Source organism: Lepisosteus platostomus, chromosome 5 (assembly GCF_059453375.1).
Source record: "Lepisosteus platostomus isolate fLepPlt1 chromosome 5, fLepPlt1.hap1, whole genome shotgun sequence".
Lineage (NCBI taxonomy): Eukaryota > Metazoa > Chordata > Actinopteri > Semionotiformes > Lepisosteidae > Lepisosteus > Lepisosteus platostomus.
The window spans coordinates 39,726,825-39,738,997 of NC_142615.1; the positions used below are offsets into that span (position 1 = coordinate 39,726,825).

At 43.2% G+C, this 12,173-nt stretch overlaps 2 non-coding genes across 2 annotated transcripts; both read left to right on the forward strand.

The window, feature by feature from the left end:
- The first annotated feature begins 10,902 nt into the window (after nucleotides 1–10,902).
- Nucleotides 10,903–10,960, forward strand: LOC148666427 (U7 small nuclear RNA). The gene has a single exon (XR_015938972.1). It is a non-coding gene; the product is annotated as a U7 small nuclear RNA (small nuclear RNA).
- A 946-nt stretch (nucleotides 10,961–11,906) lies between these two features.
- LOC148666428 (U7 small nuclear RNA) lies at nucleotides 11,907–11,964 on the forward strand. The gene has a single exon (XR_015939055.1). It is a non-coding gene; the product is annotated as a U7 small nuclear RNA (small nuclear RNA).
- Nucleotides 11,965–12,173: the final 209 nt, after the last annotated feature.

The following is a 12,173-nucleotide window of genomic DNA, read 5'->3' on the forward strand; positions in this document are numbered from 1 at the left end:
TGAGTCTCAAGGTTGTGAATTCAAGCTCCATGCTGGCGGGAAATTCCATAGGTAATGATCACATTTTCTTGCATGCTTCTGTAGGGTTTGGGCATTTACTTGGACAATTATTAATTGTAGCAGTAAATCACAAAATTGATTCTTTTGATGGCTTTACAATCCAACCATGCGATATAACTCAAACAACGCACAAACACAAGTACTAATACACGAGGATACATTTATTAATACATAGAATATGCATATAAACAGATCTTATCGAGAGGGTTATCAGAATACAAAAGGTATATATTCAGTCAGTTACAAAGAGTTACATATATCAAGAGGACATACATTCAGTATATCAATCATTTAGACCGTTTCTTAATTGAACTTGGTTATAACTTCTACATTAGATACTCAAAACAAGTACATAACTCTTAGGAATTAAATTGATATCAACTGGTTGGGATAACAATTGAATTCTCGAGCAGTAATGCAGTGAAGTTGAATACTCATCCAATCTCTGGGGATTCAGATCTCCTGCGGGCACAAAGAAACAGTTTCAGGCTGTTGCTGTCCAATCAGTGCTCTCTGGCTCGGTGCCAGGCTGTGCTGTGCGGCTTGCGACGGTGCGCTGCTGATGCTCACTGACCGGCTAGTTAGTGTTGGCTTTAACTAGCAAAGTTTGCGCACAGGAGAAAAGATGACTGTGGGTCCCAGCAAGTCAGGAAGAGGACCGGTTCGTTCCTGATGAAGAGCTAGTTCTGAATAGTGATTCAGCTCTCCACAGTTCTGACCTGTTCACGAGGCCTGCTGCTGGTGTTAACCTCGGGTGGATCCTCTGGTTACTCTCTGGCAACCTCCGCTCTCGACTCTTAGAACAAAGGAAAGTTCTGGCACTCGAACACACTGGCTGTTCCGTGGTATTCCGGGTTGAGTCTCAGGATGGTCAGGAGGAACGCTGCGAGAATGTCCTGCCCTTGGGAGCCTTCTGCTCCTGGGCCGTCCTGCCCTGGAATTCTCCTTTGAATTCCCTTTAGAAAAGTCCACAGAATTCCACCAGGCCCTCTGTGTTGCCTGTTTTTACCTGGAGGAACTTCAGCTCATTGATTGGCTGAAAGTTCCATGGGCATCAGAGTCCCACGTGGGTTACTCGGCCCTACCAGTCCCTGATTGGTTGATTAAGGTGAGATATGAGTCACTTACTCCTGACACTTAGGAATGCAGTCCAGATGTCCATCTGGCACTCCCTAGACAGATAGGCACCAATGGATGACCATTGATCATGATAGCCAGGCTTAGCTAAGTGCATCCCCCTTTGGGAGCTGTCCCTTATCAAAAGAAAACATCTTTAAATCAGCCTGCATGAAAAGCTTCTCTGTGGTGCACCACAGAGATGAAGAGAGAGATGGGGCCTCATTTGGGAAAGCACAGCAACACTTAATTCTGTCTTATTAACAACCATTGCCGCTACATATCCCCCCTTTTTGAAGGTCACGAGGTCCTGAGGCGTTGTTGCCTTCAAAACAAAACAGAGTTAAGTGATGTCCCTTGCCATTAGAACATTAACCTTAAATGTCCACATTACTCCTCGAGAATTCATACAGGAACCAGCATTGGGAACAAACAGGATGAATAACATCTGGAGTACGTATAAACAAGGTAGGAGACATCATCTCAGTCTAGGAATTACACATCAGGAAGTTCACTGTCAGTATCTGATACCTCTGTAGTAGATATTTGGGGAGAAGTCACTTCCTTTCTTTTGACATTCTACCTTTGACTCATTCGTGCTACCCAGAGTATATCTTGATGTAAGAGTACAACAGTCAGAGTACACTGTCAGTCATGATCCAGCTACCCGGCAGTAGTGTTACAATAACACCAGTTCCTGTTCCCAGCCCCCCGATAAACCACAACACCTGTGTTGGGTATCTGCTAGGGTGGTTTGGAGGTTTGTTCCATTAAAGCAACCTCTTCAGGGCTTACTGTTTCTTGGATTTCTATCCAATTCAATAGTGTGGCACCTGAAGGCATCCACGACCTCAAGTTTGGTCTTATATTGTCTGGTTACAGACCGTACAGTGTTAAGTTCAAGCTGTACTATGGCCTCCTCGGGAACTTGCAGGAAAACTGTTTGATTAGGTAGCTGCATTGCAGTAGCTGTATCATGCCTGTCACAAGTCATAGTGTCAGTTAAATGTGGTGTGCTGACCAGCCATTTACTTCCCACCTGCTCTTCATGGGGTTCATTAACCTCCCTCTGCTCGTTAGTAGTTTTACACCCTTCATTGGTGAATCGTTTAGACATAGCCAATGGATAGCTTTGGTAGCCATACCCATCTCAAGATTTGGAACCAAATTAAATCTTGGATTGCCTTCTGGGTGAGCTATGAGCGATGGGGTTAATGTCACATACTCCTCTACTGAGAAGAGTAGAATCAAGTGGGTTGGGATTTGTGCCATGGTTAGACTGGCTACAGTGGCACTAAACTCCCATAACAGGTCTTGTGTCAACATTCTGGCATGTTGCACACAAGCATAAACGCATTGTATAACACTGGCAATCATGTCCACTGGTTGGGGGATAAGGTTTAACCCTGTTGCATAGAAAGTTGCCTGTAGGGTTTTCCCTAAGCTTTCCAGCCTTTGCTGCTGTCGATACAGTCTGTCACTACCCTCTGGCATCTCTGACACCTGCCTTCTTGGGGCAGTCAGGGTGAGAGTGCCAGTAGCACACAAACCTACCAGAAAAAGCAAACGTGCAACAGTGGTGGCAGCAATCAGTCCTCCCAAAAGTCTTTTCAGGTGGCTGATCCCAGTCATCTCCTTCTGAGTGATTGTTGCCTTTCTAAGCTGGCGCAGCATGTACATGGTTTCTTTCTCAGTATGCCATGTGGCATCTTGGGCACCAACATCCTGGAAATCTGGGGAGATCTGACGCAGCTGCTGATGCTGCTCCTCCTTTTCCAGGGCATCTGCTTTTTCAATTTGTTCATGCCTGTGCTCTAGGAACCCTGCAGGGGGTGGTACAGCGGTGGAGCATGCCTGACCCTTGGCTGAGTGGTCATCTGGAGCACCTGAGTGATCTGGGATTGTTATCCCATACTCACTGTTCAGGTCCACCCTGCACACCTCCTGATTGAGGAATCCCTCTATCGGTATGTTTACAATCGTTCGCTGGGCGTGGGTGTAGGACACCTGCTCGCTCCCCCCTTCCCTCGCTAGGGGTTTAGGGAGCTGCCCCAGCACTGGGATAGCTAGTTCACTGTCTTCGAACTCGCTATCACCCACCAGGCCCATGTCAGTGAGGGCGGGGATTCTGACACCCCTCTTTGCGATGTCCTGCACTGGCAGGCGGGTGGCTTGACCATCCAGCTCCAGTCTGGGTGAACCACTGTTGGTCAGACTCAGACTGACAGACTGGGCTGGTGGCTGTAAGAAAACCAGCTCGGCTTTCATTCCCTGTCCCTTCCTGGGGACTGGGTGTGTTGGAAACCCTGCTGTCGAGGCAGGAACAATCAGGTCAGTCTCACTCACTACCTGGTAGTTGTGAGAAATAATGTTACCTGGCTGCAGGTTCCCTGGGTCACAGCAGAGGAAATCGGCATCTGGGATCAGGTGTGTCCACAGCGCAGTAGTCTCAGCGTCCAGCTGGACCTCCTGTCTAACCTGTGAATGTTGCACCAGGGGCACCTGGTGGTGGCCCTGTGACAGCTGCTCAAGCAGATCCTCACTGATAGAGGACCTCTCAGGGCTAAAGGCGAGGGCTACATCACCAACCTGCTCTCCTGCCATCAAGATCCCTTCCACCACTGCGAGGTGGTGGTCCTGACCCCTCTTGGGTGCCAGGGTGCAGAGGGAAAGCTCCTTTTCATCGCCAGGTGGGGAGATCTGCTCCTCTTTAGGGATGTAAAAGGGGTGTGCTTTACCTGGTGGATCAGGCGGCTGCTCGGAGCACTGCTCCTGTGGCAGGGAGGCTGTTGTGACCTCAGCCGGGACATGACTTCCCTGTATATCTGGGGAACAAGAAAATATTTGTATTTCTTGTCCAGAGGGAACAGAAGGAATCTCCGCATTGGCTTCTATGTTCGGTGGGCACTGTGTGAGCACAGTCTGCCTCTTGGCCCCCCTTTCCTTCTGTACAGAAGGCTTAGGAGCCTTGACCTATTTCCACACTTTGCCTTTCTGGTGATCCACCAAAGGTTCCTCTCTGAGTCGCATGCCCTTTTCTTTTTCAACCCGTTTGAGCTTGCTGTGTGACATCAAACACCTTTCAACCTCAGTGTCAATCAGTGTCTCACTGTGTAAGACATCTCCCATGGCAGCCTTGAGGTAAAAGCTTCTTGCTTTTCCTCTGTGTTTTACTGCCTGCTCTGTGATTTCAGGGGTGGAGTCAGCACTCGCTGGGGAGTGGCTGACCTCATCCAGGCAGGAACCCTTCCGCTCAATCAGATAGACTGAGGGAGGGAGCTTTATCTAACCCTTTCCCTCCCCCGGTGTTCTCATGACACTTAGAACGCTGGGTGCGGTCCTGTGTGCCTGCTTTGGAATGGGGCTTAGCCAGCTCAGGAGCCTGTGCTCCTTCGAGCAGGAGGGAATTAAACCTGCTGGCTCTGACAGCGAACACAGTTGCTTTAGCAGCTTTTTGCTTAGAGCGACTTTGGACATCATACTCCCAGGCTTTCTGCACGAATCTCTTAATATCAGTCATTTTCATGGTCTGTGCATCTGTATGCATTAAGATCATCTTTCTGATTGATGGGTGGAGATTCGCAATGAATAAACCCTTGAAATGTGTGTTCTCTTCGCAACCCTCATCATTTCGCCCTGCAAAATAAGTTCGTCTATGTCTCTCGTAATATTCGCAAGGGGACTCTGCTCTCTCGTGCTTAATGTTAAGGGCGGTGGCTATCGCAGCAGTTGGGTCAATAAACGCACTGTATTCTTCGATAAGTGCTTGACACAGCTCCTCAAAATCATTACAGACTTCTTTCATCTGCCTAGCCATCCACTCATGTACAGCTCTGCTGGTAGTTTTCCTGACCAGAAACACTTTCTCCTGTTCTGTGGCGTTTGGTAGGTACTGCAGGGTATACCTGAGGTCTTGAATATACCTCTCGATATTATTCTCTGACACTGTGGGGTCAAATCTCTCTATGTCCTTCGCTAGCTCTCTCAGAGAATGGAGGTTTATTCTCCTAGCTTCTCCGCTGACGGAGATATGGCAGAGATCGTGGTCAGACCTGTCGCTGCTAGAGAGAGTGCTTAATAGCGACTCGAATTCAGACCTTTTAGCAACCATCGTTAAACTTAAGAGTATTACTTTTAAGTACGAAATCACAGTTTTACCACAGAAAACCACAAGATCAAGTATGCAATCAACCCGGTAGATCGCAAAAGATCACAAAACAATCAAGCACTGCTTAAAGAACAAGGGGAACTTTTTTCCTTTCGGCTTTCAGCACACTGTATTGTCGTGTATGAAACCCGCGGCGTTTTATGTGAATTATTTCGCTTGGTTGACTCATTTCATTCTTGCCATAGCCCACCCAGGGACGCCAATAAAAATGTAGTGTGCTCTTTGAAGGCACCAGTTCTGTAGGGTTTGGGCATTTACTGGGACAATTATTAATTGTAGCAGTAAATCACAAAATGATTCTTTTGATGGCTTTAGAATCCAACCATGCGATATAACTCAAACAACGCACACACACAGGTACTAATACACGAGGATACATTTATTAATACATAGAATATGCATGTAAACCTAACAGTTCTTATTGAGAGGGTTATCAGAATACAAAAGGTATATATTCAGTCAGTTACGAAGAGTTACATATATCAAGAGGACATACGTTCAGTATATCATTATATTCATTATATCAGTATATCATTCATTTAGACCGTTTCATAAATGAACTTGGTTATAACTTCTACATTAGATACTCAAAACAAGTACATAACTCTTAGGAATTAAATTGATATCAACTGGTTGGGATAACAATTTAATTCTCAAGCAGTAATGCAGTGAAGTTGAATACTCATCCAATCTCTGGGGATTCAGATCTCCTGCGGGCACAAAGAAACAGTTGCAGGCTGTTGCTGTCCAATCCGCGCTCTCTGGCTCGTGCCAGGCTGTGCTGTGTGGCTTGCGACGGTGCGCTGCTGATGCTCACTGACTGGCTAGTTAGTGTTGGCTTTAACTAGCAAAGTTTGCGCACAGGAGAAAAGATGACTGTGGGTCCCAGCAAGTCAGGAAGAGGACCGGTTCGTTCCTGATGAAGAGCTAGTTCTGAATAGTGATTCAGCTCTCCACAGTTCTGACCTGTTCACGAGGTCTGCTGCTGGTGCTAACCTCGGGTGGATCCTCTGGTTACTCTCTGGCAACCTCCGCTCTAGACTCTTAGAACAAAGGAAAGTTCTGGCACTCGGACACACTGGCCGTTCCGTGGTGGTCCAGGCTGATTCTCAGGATGGTCAGGAGGCGCGCTGCGAGAATGTCCTGCCCTTGGGAGCCTTCTGCTCCTGGGCTGTCCTGCCCTGGAATTCTCCTTTGAATTCCCTTTAGAATAGTCCACAGAATTCTACTGAATCCCACTGAATCTTACTGAATCTCCCTGAATCTCTGTGTTGCCTGTTTTTACCTAGAGGAACTTCAGCTCATTGATTGGCTGAAAGTTCCATGGGCATCAGAGTCCCACGTGGGTTACTCGGCCCTACCAGTCCCTGATTGGTTGATCAAGGTGAGATATGAGTCACTTACTCCTGACACTTAGGAATGCAGTCCAGATGTCCAACTGGCACTCCCTAGACAGATAGGCGCCAATGGATGACCATTGATCATGATAGCCAGGCTTAGCTAAGTGCATCCCCCTTTGGGAGCTGTCCCTTATCAAAGGAAACCTTAAATCAGCCTGCATGAATAGTTTCTCTGTGGCTGCACCACAGAGATGAACAGAGATGAACTTAATTCTTTCTTATTAATAAGCCTCGCCGCTACACTGACATTTGCTCTGCTTTAAGTAATCAATGAAGAACACAATGTGCTTCACTAGACTCCGGTCCAAACAGGATTAAAAGCCAGCAAGTATACCTTTTCAAATTGACGTCAGCAGGGACTAGATTGGCACTTTAACCAGTGCCTGATTGGCTCAGTCAGTAGAGCATGGAACTCTTTATCTCAGGGTTATGAATTCAATTTTGGGTGATACAGGTGTTCTCATTAATTAAGTTTCCTGTTCATCTTTGACCATGTTACATCTTGATGGTGACTCAAATTAAGAAAAAAAGGACTGATCTAGCTCCTCATCTGAGTAGATAAGTCATAGACTCCGTAGATAACCTATTCATACCAAGCACTTGGATGCAGCTTCACCTATCACAACTAGTATTTAACATTATAATAGCTCCTGTCTATTTACACTATAATTTACACTAGTGTTTCCTTAAAAATTGCTTGTAAGAATGAGACATTACACATGTATTCCAATAAAATAAATAGTATTAATCTTTTCACTGTAACAGTTTCACTGTGACTTGGCAGATAACTGGCAGTGATCAATAACCACACCAAAAAATATGGGAAAGCAATGGGGAAAATCGACTCTTCAACATGTGGAAATGTATTACTGAGAGGAGGAGTCCTTTTCTCTTAGGTCAACACTCTTTGTAAGAGTCAATTCTCCCAGCTCACATCCCTGGGTTTCCGTAGTGTGCCTGCAAAGAGTGATCAATTTGAGACAGGTAAACGTCCTGATTTTATTTAACAAAGCTAGATGCACATTTGCTAATGCTGCCTTCATTGTAATAGGTGGTTTATTTCTCGAAAGCATGTTATGTAAAAAAAGAAAAAATGAAAACATGGATAACAATCTTTCAAAGCTAAAGATTTTACTTTTGAGAACTGGACATTTTATGTTTCTGGGTGCTTTTCAAATGCTGGTTTTAGAACTTTGCTGTGCTTCAAGCATAATTTTTCACCTTATAAACTGGGTATTGAGTGTTAGGGTTAGTGTTTTTTATTTTGATGACTTAGTAAAATGTCTGGAATTTTTTCACTTTGATATTAGAGAGCACTTTGTGTTGATGAGTGCAACAATTCTCAGTTAAATACATCATGGTTCCATACTGTAACACAATAAAATGTGAAAAGGCCAAGGGGGGTGAATAGTTTTTATAGGCACTAAACGTATTACAAAAATATAATGCTTCATTTTATGGAAACTTCTTACTATAACCACCAACACACTCGCTGTTTAAGCAATGGGGGTTTCACAATCCTCTTTCTCACTGGTAATGTTATGAGCAGGAAAAGCACCATTGAAAATGGATTTCAATCACTCAAAACTAATAGTTGTCACACCCTCTACAGCTAGAGGGCGCTCCCACTCTGTCCTGTCCTAGTTTCCCTGTGCTTTGCTTGTCCTTCTGGTTTGTCTTTGTCTGGGGCTATATATTTCCGGGTCACCCTTTCCTCCTCATTCAGTATTGAGGGTTCATATGTCTTCAGACCTGCCTAGCACCAGGCCATCTCCTCCGCGACCTGAGGACTTAAGTTTCTACCCGACATCATCTGACCTCCTAAACGGGCTAACACCTGTTTTGCCACTACACATAGGGCCTATTTTGCTCTCCTGGCCATTCCACGGTATGCCCTTATAACATCCGTGACAGTAGTTCCAACGCTGTGCTGCCCTTTTAATTAACATTGGCTGTAACAATGTGTTGTTTTTGTCTCTTAAAGGGTCTGCTCCTTTACTCCGTCTTGCCAGTGTCGTATAGAATTGAGTACCCATAAAATCTGAGACCCCTTTCAAAGTCTGCATGTGCAGTGGACATAAGAGGCTTGGCGCGTGTCGCAATTGTTGCCCTATCTACTAAGCCCATCCTCCAAGTTTGCACTTCTGTGATGTAGTCTCACAGGCCTGAGAGACATAGATTTCACACATGTAATTACTTATAAAAGCCAACAAACCTTTTCTGAGTGGTCTAAGGCTCTGTGTTAAGGTTGCAGTCCCCCTGAAAGCTGGGGTTATAGTCCTGACATTATACTTCAACTAATTCTCAGTAAATAGATCTTGCAGTACTCTGAGTGCCAGCTAGCTATGGAACAAGTGCGCTATAAAGACAGAAATTACACATTGTTTGTGAGGCTGTGTGCTCCTGTATGGTCTAGTGGTTAGGATTCTGGATTTTCACCCAGGTGGCCTGGGTTAAACTCCCAATAAGGGAAACTTTTCTCTTCCCTTATGTTTTCCAAATAAGCAGCTCAGTGTAGAAAAGAGCCCCGTTAAGCACTGTCAGGAGAGCTAAACTTTTGATAAAAGAGATCGCTTGTTTCCTCCTGCTTTCGAACTGAAACCCTTCAGTGTGTTAAGAGAACGTGAAAATCACTACACTGCACAAGGTGGGGAGGAGTGACTTGCAGAGAAAAGGACTCAATCCAGGAAAATATTTCCACATTCTGGAGAGGAGATTTTTTCCATTCCCCCACTTTTGCAGCCTGACCTCCTCTATTTCTAGAGATCTGTAGAATGTGGAGAAAACGTTTGAAGTTGTTACTGCTACCTCCCCTTGCTTTGAACAATGTGTGGAGTTGTTTGAGTCAAAAAGAGTGATAGTTCAGGCCCATGGGAAGATCCACATTCAACTGTGCATGTTGTTTTGTTCTCAGAGTTTGCAAAGATGGAGGACATTCGCACCTGGCTAAGCCAGTATTCTATAGTCCTTCATGGAACTGAGTTCAGAGGTGCTGACGGAATAAAAACAGGAGGTTGAGGAACATGGGGGTGTTCAAAGGCATTGAGGTTCCAGTCAAGGGAGCAGGTAGCCTGGCCCTGTCCATTATTAGAGCACTATAACCTAAAGAGATGGTTTCATATATATTGTTTTGGGTATTGTCATGGAAATATAACTATCAAGGAAGCCACAAAAGAGAGTTCTCACCTGAGTAAGATCTTTATTTCAATATTGCAATATTGGGAGCCCTGCTGCCACTTCGCAAAGTGCAACCAGAGACTCAATTTGTTACAAGCAGTACAGGGTTTTTATAAGACGTTGCGCTGTAAAAAAGTTCAGCACTTGGACCCTTCTAAAACTTCCCCTTTCTCTAAGAGAAAACAGATTACATCATAGAGCGAGAGAAGAAAAACTAGATTTGTTATTCAAAGCTTATCAGTTACTTTCAGCTAATTCTAATGACCCAGACAGCATATATTGTTTTGGTACATTGTCTTCTAAACTAACCTAAACAGTGTACTTTGTTGACGAACTGTTTTCTAAAATTCTGCACGTACTGTAGCACAGCAGTTACATCCTTGAAATATATTATCTAAAAGCACCAATATATTTCTCTACATTTTTAAGAATCAATTTACTTATTAGATTTCCACTTCAGTATATTTATTAAAGTTTCCTATTTTGTGATTCTTTGTATTTGTTTGTGAAATTAAAATAGTTCTTAAAAAATAAATGGAAGGTTTTTCTGAAGTCAGAAAGCCAATTTATTTGGTGGAAAAACAGATTGGTGAAGCTCCAACAAATAAATCCAGTTTATTTGTTTACTTTTTTTTCTGAAACAACTGAATTAGATGGTGTGCTAATATGCAACCTAACACCAGTGTGAATAACTAGAAGAGGGGAGCAGCGCTATTCCAGACCATGGGAGCTTTGTGATTGGCTGGCACAGATCTCTAATTTGCATATCAGATTTGGAAATATAACACTAAATTTAGTGGATTTAATTTACACTCAAGAGTCACCTACTGTGTATTGCCACTTCATTTTTTTTATGAGTAGCTGTGATTACCAGTTGACAGCTTTTATTTGTTTAATTTTAAATTGTTTTGTATTATCACGCTGAATGGCCTGTACTCGAGGTTTGGTAGGGTATATGTGTTTTTGTTTTTTTTCACCAACTGGATTTTTTGCTCTTTTAGTATTTGTCTAGAAGGCTTTCTGAAGTCAGAAAGCCTGTTTTCTGGTAAAAAAATAGATGTGTTTAACAATAATTTTCAAACAATTTAATTGGGACTTTTATGAATAAAAAGATCTTGTATGATAGTTTCAAGAACACTGCTGTTGTCAGCTGACTTTTAGTGAAGCTCTTTCCTCTGGCCACCTGCACAGAATTTTCTTGTGCCTTTAATTTCAAGATGTAAAACCTAACAAACAGTTGCGTTTGTTCATGTATATTTCTGAAACTGTTAAATGAACTACTGTGTGTAAATCTGCAAATGTTGTTTGATAGGATGCTGGATAAGCAAAGTACTTTCTGATTGGTTAGCCAGATATCATATTTGCATACAACATTTGAAACAAAACCATGTGGTCTCTTTCTTATATGCACTGAACGTTACAACCACATTCTTCTACATCTTCTTTATGAGCAGGTTAGTTTGAAAGCCATTTTACACGTTTTGTGTTCAATTTGAAATGCTCTTACATTCTTGAAATCTTGTGTTAGGCAGGATATGTCAGCTTCAGTAAACTTTCTTTACAGGGTTTATTGTTCTTTTAGTCCTTGTCCTTCATATCTTATGAGAAGGTTCACAAGCTTATCTGTCAAACTACAATCTAATGGTTGTGTTTAAATTCCAGGTCATTTGTTTACATTTTTTAACAATAACAAGAAGAGGAGAGCAGCTCCATTCCAGACCATGGCAGCTTTGTGATTGGCTGAGCCAGATCTCTCATTTGCATATCAGATTTGGAAGAATAACACTAAACTCTCTTCTTGCATGGATTTAATTTACACCCAAATATCACCTACTGTGTATTGCCACTTCAGTTTTTTATTAGTAGTTAGGATTACCTGTTGACAGGTTTTATTTGTTTAATTTTAAATGGTCTTGTATTATCACCCTGAATCGCCTGTACTCAAAGTTTGGTAAGGTACATGTGTTTTTGTTTCCTTCAGGAAGTGGAATTTTTGCTCTTTTAGTATTTGTTTAGACGGTTTTCTGAAGTCAGAAAGCCTAGTGTTTTGGTGAAAAACAAACATCTGTATTATTATTTCTCAAACAATATAAATAGGGTCTTGCATTTGGATATCTTGATATAGCTGTGTGCTTCTGTAGTATTCCTGGTATTTGACTGTGGTTACTTGGGTTCAACCTTAGGTGTGGGAACGTGTCTTTTTCACCCTTTAGTTTCCAATTGATCAGCACAGTATAGAAAATAGACCCATA